Raw genomic sequence first — 5988 nt, 5'->3', positions numbered from 1 at the left:
TTCTCTGAGGTTAGAGGAAGTCGTGGTCGGAAGTTAACCTTCAGTACGAGTTTACAGAAATACAAGTACAAAGCAACCTTGTCCAGTGTTGAGTTCTTCCTCCAGGAAGGCCCCAGAATGGAAGACACTCCTCCCTATGGTTTGACTCAATTTCATGACTTGGAGCTTTTGGGTATCAGGAGCTGCAGGCTTTCATTTTATAACTTTGATTAATACTTTATGTATTAAAATATGAATATTCATGTATCTCAGGGGTTTCCAGTAGATGACCCAGGCTTTAATGAGTCTCACTGAGCTTGAGTCCTGCCAGATTTCATACCACACACTGCCATCTTTGGTAAGGATGTCTATTTAACTGTCTGATCAAATGCACCTTCTTTCTCACAAGCTCCTATTGTGATCTCTCTGTGTCTGACTCAGGAATGGAAGGGAGTATTCGCAGGTTATGTTCTGTGTCTGCTGCGATTGTATATTCTGATTTATATAGGGTCCAGCCATTCATATAGATATTTCACCATGTTTAAAATTTCAATGTTCCAATAAATGACATGAGTCACTTTTTTTTTAAAGTCATAGGAAGTCATAAAGTGGGAGAGTTTGGAATAAAATGGAAGACCTAGATATGCACCAATTAGCCTCTGTGTACTGGAAAAGGTTCACCATCATCACTAACTCTTGTATTTGTGTGGCACCCTTCTTCCCTTACCCCAGTCAAGGGTAGGCAATTCCTGCTGTTGCTTCCTTTAGCATCTATATCACCCTTTCTCTGTCACCTGAAGCTTGTATGTGAGTCTCATTATGGATTACAGGGGAATAAACTATTTTATTTTTCCCATTTCTTGAATGTTTTATCATCTAAGATTAAGATGATTTTTGTCAAAGGTAAACTGATACAAATACAATCATAGTAATTGTTCTACATTATTTGCATCATCTCAACATTGAGTGAGTGTGTGTGTGTGTAGGTGTGTGTGTGTGTGTTATTAAACATGGGGACACAACATACACCTTGGGATCACAGTCTGCACTCTGGGGTTTCCATCTGCACCTTGAGGTCAGAGTTTGCACCCAGGGATTACAGACTGCACACTGGTGTTGCTGTCTGCACTCTAGGGTCGGAATACACCCTGGGATCGCAATCTTCACCTTGTGAATGAGAATTTCTGGAAAGAAACCGTGCCTCAATTGCTGATTGATTGACTAGACCTTCAGCGATGTGGAGAGGTTGGAATGTTCCAGATCCAGGGGCAAATTATCTTGGGCATCTTTATCCCCCTTAATAACAACCTACTGATTGCTTTTGTATATGAACCAACTCCTTTGGTCACCATCATGTAAATCCTTTGGGAATGTACAAATAGAATGTTTCACCAACAAAATAGCTAACAATTCTATCAGGCTTCCCATCTCTGCTATAACCTGCCTACCTGATATATTTGCAAGTGTGTTACTTTACGAAGGTTTTTTGCTCTGTTACTATAAAAAGTTAATGAAATTGATACTTTGTTGGAGCATGGTATTTGGAGAAAGAATCCGACTCTGTGTTTCTGAGCCATGATTGCTTATATTCACTCCAGAAAACAATCTCTTTATTCCTTTGAGATAGGATCTCTTTCCTTCCTCAAGAAGCCTATGAAGCCAGGTTCAGCCAGAGAGTCCCTATTCCATTGTCTCTCAGAGATGGGGGATGGGCTGGCTTTGCTACATTCCTTGTTAGAAAATGCTAGTCCGCTGCAGCCACTCACCCTCAGTAAGTCACTTAAAACAACCATATAAAGCAAAAAGCAGAAAAAGAATTTTAATTCAATGTGTCCATATTAGGAGGGATAAGAGAAACACTGACCTCCCCAGTCCGTTTTTTAGGGATTCAAAATGAGGTCAAAGTTTAAGTAGAGGGCAGGTGATGAGCACATCTATGAAGTCCTGGTCAAAGTGTGGTCCTGCCCACCACTGACCCATCCTTGTCTGGGCTTCATTCCACCCTGTAACATCCTGTAAGGTGGACTGACACAGGTTAGAACTGTGTGGAATCACTTTCCAGGAGTCAACTGGCTCTGGGCTTCAGCCATTCAGTCCTCCACTTTCAAAATCCCATAGGAGTTTCAGAGTCTTAGAGTCCAGGGTTTCATTTCTCCCAGGCAGCCATGGTGTGTGTGTGTGTGTGTGTCTGTGTGTCTGTGTGTCTGTGTGTGTCTGTGTACATGTGCACATGTGCGTGTGTTTGTTAATATGTATCCTGTTACTATAGATTAGATTAGTCTCTTTGGTTTTATAAAAACTAAAATATATAATATTTATTTTGTTTCTAAATTCATTCCCTTAGCTTATTATTTCTGAGATCCATTCATGCCTGATAAACAAAATAGCTGTAAACACTCATGCATACATGTATTTGAGTAAATATTTGAATGGAATTGCTGAGTCTGGAGATATTTAACTTTTAAAGAGATTGCCAAGTTATTTCCACAAGTGATTTTACATTCCCCCCAGCCATTTAAGTCCCCTACAACCTCGGTATTTTTTCAGCCATTCAGACACACCACCTTCTTTCTCATGCTCAGATGGCGGAGAAAGCCAAGTGTTCTGTACTTGTAAGGCTTTCATGTGTTTTCTGTCTTACAGTGCCTCTTCATATTAATTTTCTACTTATAGCCAGAGCTATTTATCCTATTACTAAGTTGAGATATAGTCAGAGAACTATAGATGGTTGGCAGTTCACACTAGTTTATGAGTTTACTCTTTATTTTCTTATTAATGCATTTCAAAGAGAATTTTCTGATTTTAGTGAGGTCAAGTTTACACATTTTTATTTTATTATTTATGTTATTTTTGCTGTGTCTAGTAAATCCTCTCCTTCAGGCAGGAAAAGTTTGTAGATAATCAATAATATAGTTTTGTGACCTTTGGTGTTCTTTAACATTTCTCCTTAATATCATGTATTCCTCAATGTGTAGGTGGTTTACATTTTTGCTAAATATGTCCTTAGGTCTTTCATATTTGGTTATATTATAAATATTCAAGTTTTAATTGTTGGTTTATATATAAATACAATTAGTTTTGTATATGGAAGTCTTGCTAGTTGAAGTCCTTTTTTGGTAGAGTCCATCGTGATTTTTACATTTGGTCATAGCTGTGAATAAAAACATTCTAATCTTTTCTCAGTTTGTATACTTGTTTTTCCTTTTCCCGCCTGGTTGCATCAGCTAAGACTTCCAGCATGTAGCGGAAAATGAAGATGGTCCACTTCAAAACAATCTTGGCAAGAATAAGACGAGTCACGGATGAGCAGCCCATGTCTCCTCGTTGAAGGCTTCCGACCACCCTTACTCCAATCAGAAGTTTTCCTTACAGTTAAAACAAAAGTCACAGGCAGCCTTCGAGGCAACTGTGCCTGTGCTCCTGGCATATTAGGGAAGAGGAAGCAAGCAAAATTAATTCTTCTCAAGTAAATCTTACTTATTGTTTCTCAAAATAACCTTTGCTGTATGATATCTGTGATTTTTCCTCTGTTCTCTTACTCGGGGTGGACTCCTCCTTTCCCACTCAGCCTTCCTTCCTCTCTCCACATTCATCCAACATAGACTTGAAGTCTTAGCCAAAGTATAAGGAGATGAAGAGGAATGAAAATGGAAAGGAAAAAGTCCAAGTACCTTTACTTAAAGATGGTAGGATTTTATATATAAACAAAAACACCAGGAAACTTACACAGCTAAGAAACATGTTCAGGAAAAAAGTAATCAGATACAAAATTAACACAGAAAAATAAGTAACCCTCCCATAGACAAATGGCCCCTTGACTGGGAAAGAAACCAGAGAAACAGTACCTTCCACAATATCTCAAAAAAACATAATTTTAGATAACTCTTACCAAGCAAGTGAAAGACTTGTATAATAAGAACTTGAAGACATTTAAGAAAGAAATTGAAGAATAATCTGAAGCTGAAAAGCTCTCCCATACGCATGGATCAATAAGGTTAATGGTGAAAATGGCTGTGTTACCAAAAACAATGTACAGATTCAGTGCAACTGCCATAAACATGATTCTTCATAGAAACTGAAAACAAAACAATCCTCAGCTCCATATGGACACACAAGAAACTAGGATAGCTAAAACATCCTGGAATAATAACAATAACAATAACAATAACAATAAACAACTGCTGGAGGTATCACTATCCCAGATTTTAAAGTATTACTACAGAATAGTAATAAAAACAGCATGGTAGTTGCATAAAAATGGACATGATGGTCACTGGAATTGAATCTGAAAACTTAAGTCCACACACCTATGGGCATTTGATTTTTGTCTAATAAAATACATACTGGAGAAAAGACACTATCTCCAACAAATGGTGCAGGTCAAACTGAATGGGTGCCAAGAAAATAATGCAAATCACATAAATCCCAACACCAATGGACCAAGGACCTCAACATAAAACCAGATATCTGAGTCTGATAGAAAAGTGTAGAACAGGCTTGAACTCATTGGCACAGGGAAAGAGTTTCTGAACAGGACGTCTATAACATAGGCAGTCAAGTCAACAATTAATAAATGGTATCTTAGGAAACTGAAGAACTTTTAGACTGAAAAAGACACTCATTCAGCCAAAGCTGCAGGCTTCAGGATGGGGAAAGATCTTCACCAACTAGACATCCAAAAGAGGCTTAGTATTTGACATGTATACAGAAGTAAAATCAAACAACCCAGTTAAAAACAGGAAACAGAAAGTTCTCAAAGGATGAAACACAAGTGGCTGAGAAGCACTTAGAGGAATGTTCACCACCCTTAACTATCAGGTAAATGCAAATCAGAACTGCTTTGAGATTTCACCTGATAACAGTCTGAATGGCCAAGATCGATAAACCGAACGACAGCTCATGCTGGTGAGGACATGGGGGAAAGGGAACACTTATCCATTGCTGGTGGGAGCGCAAACTTGTACAGCCACTAGGGAAATCTGTGTGGCGGTTCCTCAGGAAGTTGGGGATAGATCTATCTCAAGATCCAGCTCCACTACTCTTGGGCATATACCCAGAGGACTCTCTACATCCTGCTATAGAGATACTTAATCACCACATTCATTGCTGCTTTATTCAAAATAGCCAGAAATTGTTAACAGTGTAAATGTCCATCAACTGGTGAATAAGAAAACTGTAGTACAAATACACAATGAAATATTAATCAGCTGTTAAGAAAGAAATGATAAAATTAGCAAAAAATATGGATGAAGGTAGAAAAATCATCCTGGGTGGGGTAACCCAGACCCCCTAAAGCAAATACTGTATGTGAATTTTAGCTTTTAAGCATTCAATAGGCAAACCAGGGCACTCATGGTCAACTCCTTGGAGTGACATCCTTTTATAGCTGGTCCCCATGAGATCTTCTCTGTGAGTTTGGCTGTAGAAATGCAATGACAATTTCTACATTGCCAACAACTAGCTTATCTAATCAGCCTCATGAAATGTGAGTGAATGATCACTTTATTAACTTGAAATGAATAAATTTCATTTATTTTGGGTTCTTTTGGTTAGAAGTACTAAAACCAATACCAGACAACTAAGTTTTTTAAATTTACTATGATTACACAGCAGTTTGTTACATGAAGTCTGGAATGCCATTAGATCCCAAATTCTGGACCTTGATGTGCCTCATACATGTTACCGTCTATACATGAGTGTCTCCATGGAAGGGTTTCTTCTGATCTTCTGGTCTCTGTCACATGTGAGAAATGTCCTTTCCCAGGTCCAGAACAACTTGTAGAAATCCACTTACCTGGAGAAACCAATCTACTTTGTGTCACAATCTCTCATCCCTAGAAAGTGCTAACTAACCCTCAGGGACAGCAGGAGCTACCCATAGAGACTGGGTGGGCAGGACTGAACTGCTCAGAGTTTGGAAAGGTCTTCCCATGGTTATGAGATGTGGGTATAAAATGCTACTGACTTTTAGGCATCAATCTCAGAAAATAAAATCAACACACCAAGAAA

The sequence above is a fragment of the Mus caroli genome, chromosome 3 (genome assembly GCF_900094665.2).
Source record: "Mus caroli chromosome 3, CAROLI_EIJ_v1.1, whole genome shotgun sequence".
Taxonomy (NCBI): Eukaryota; Metazoa; Chordata; class Mammalia; order Rodentia; family Muridae; genus Mus; species Mus caroli.
The sequence above is the reverse complement of the archived record's forward strand: the minus strand, read 5'-3'. Positions refer to the sequence as shown.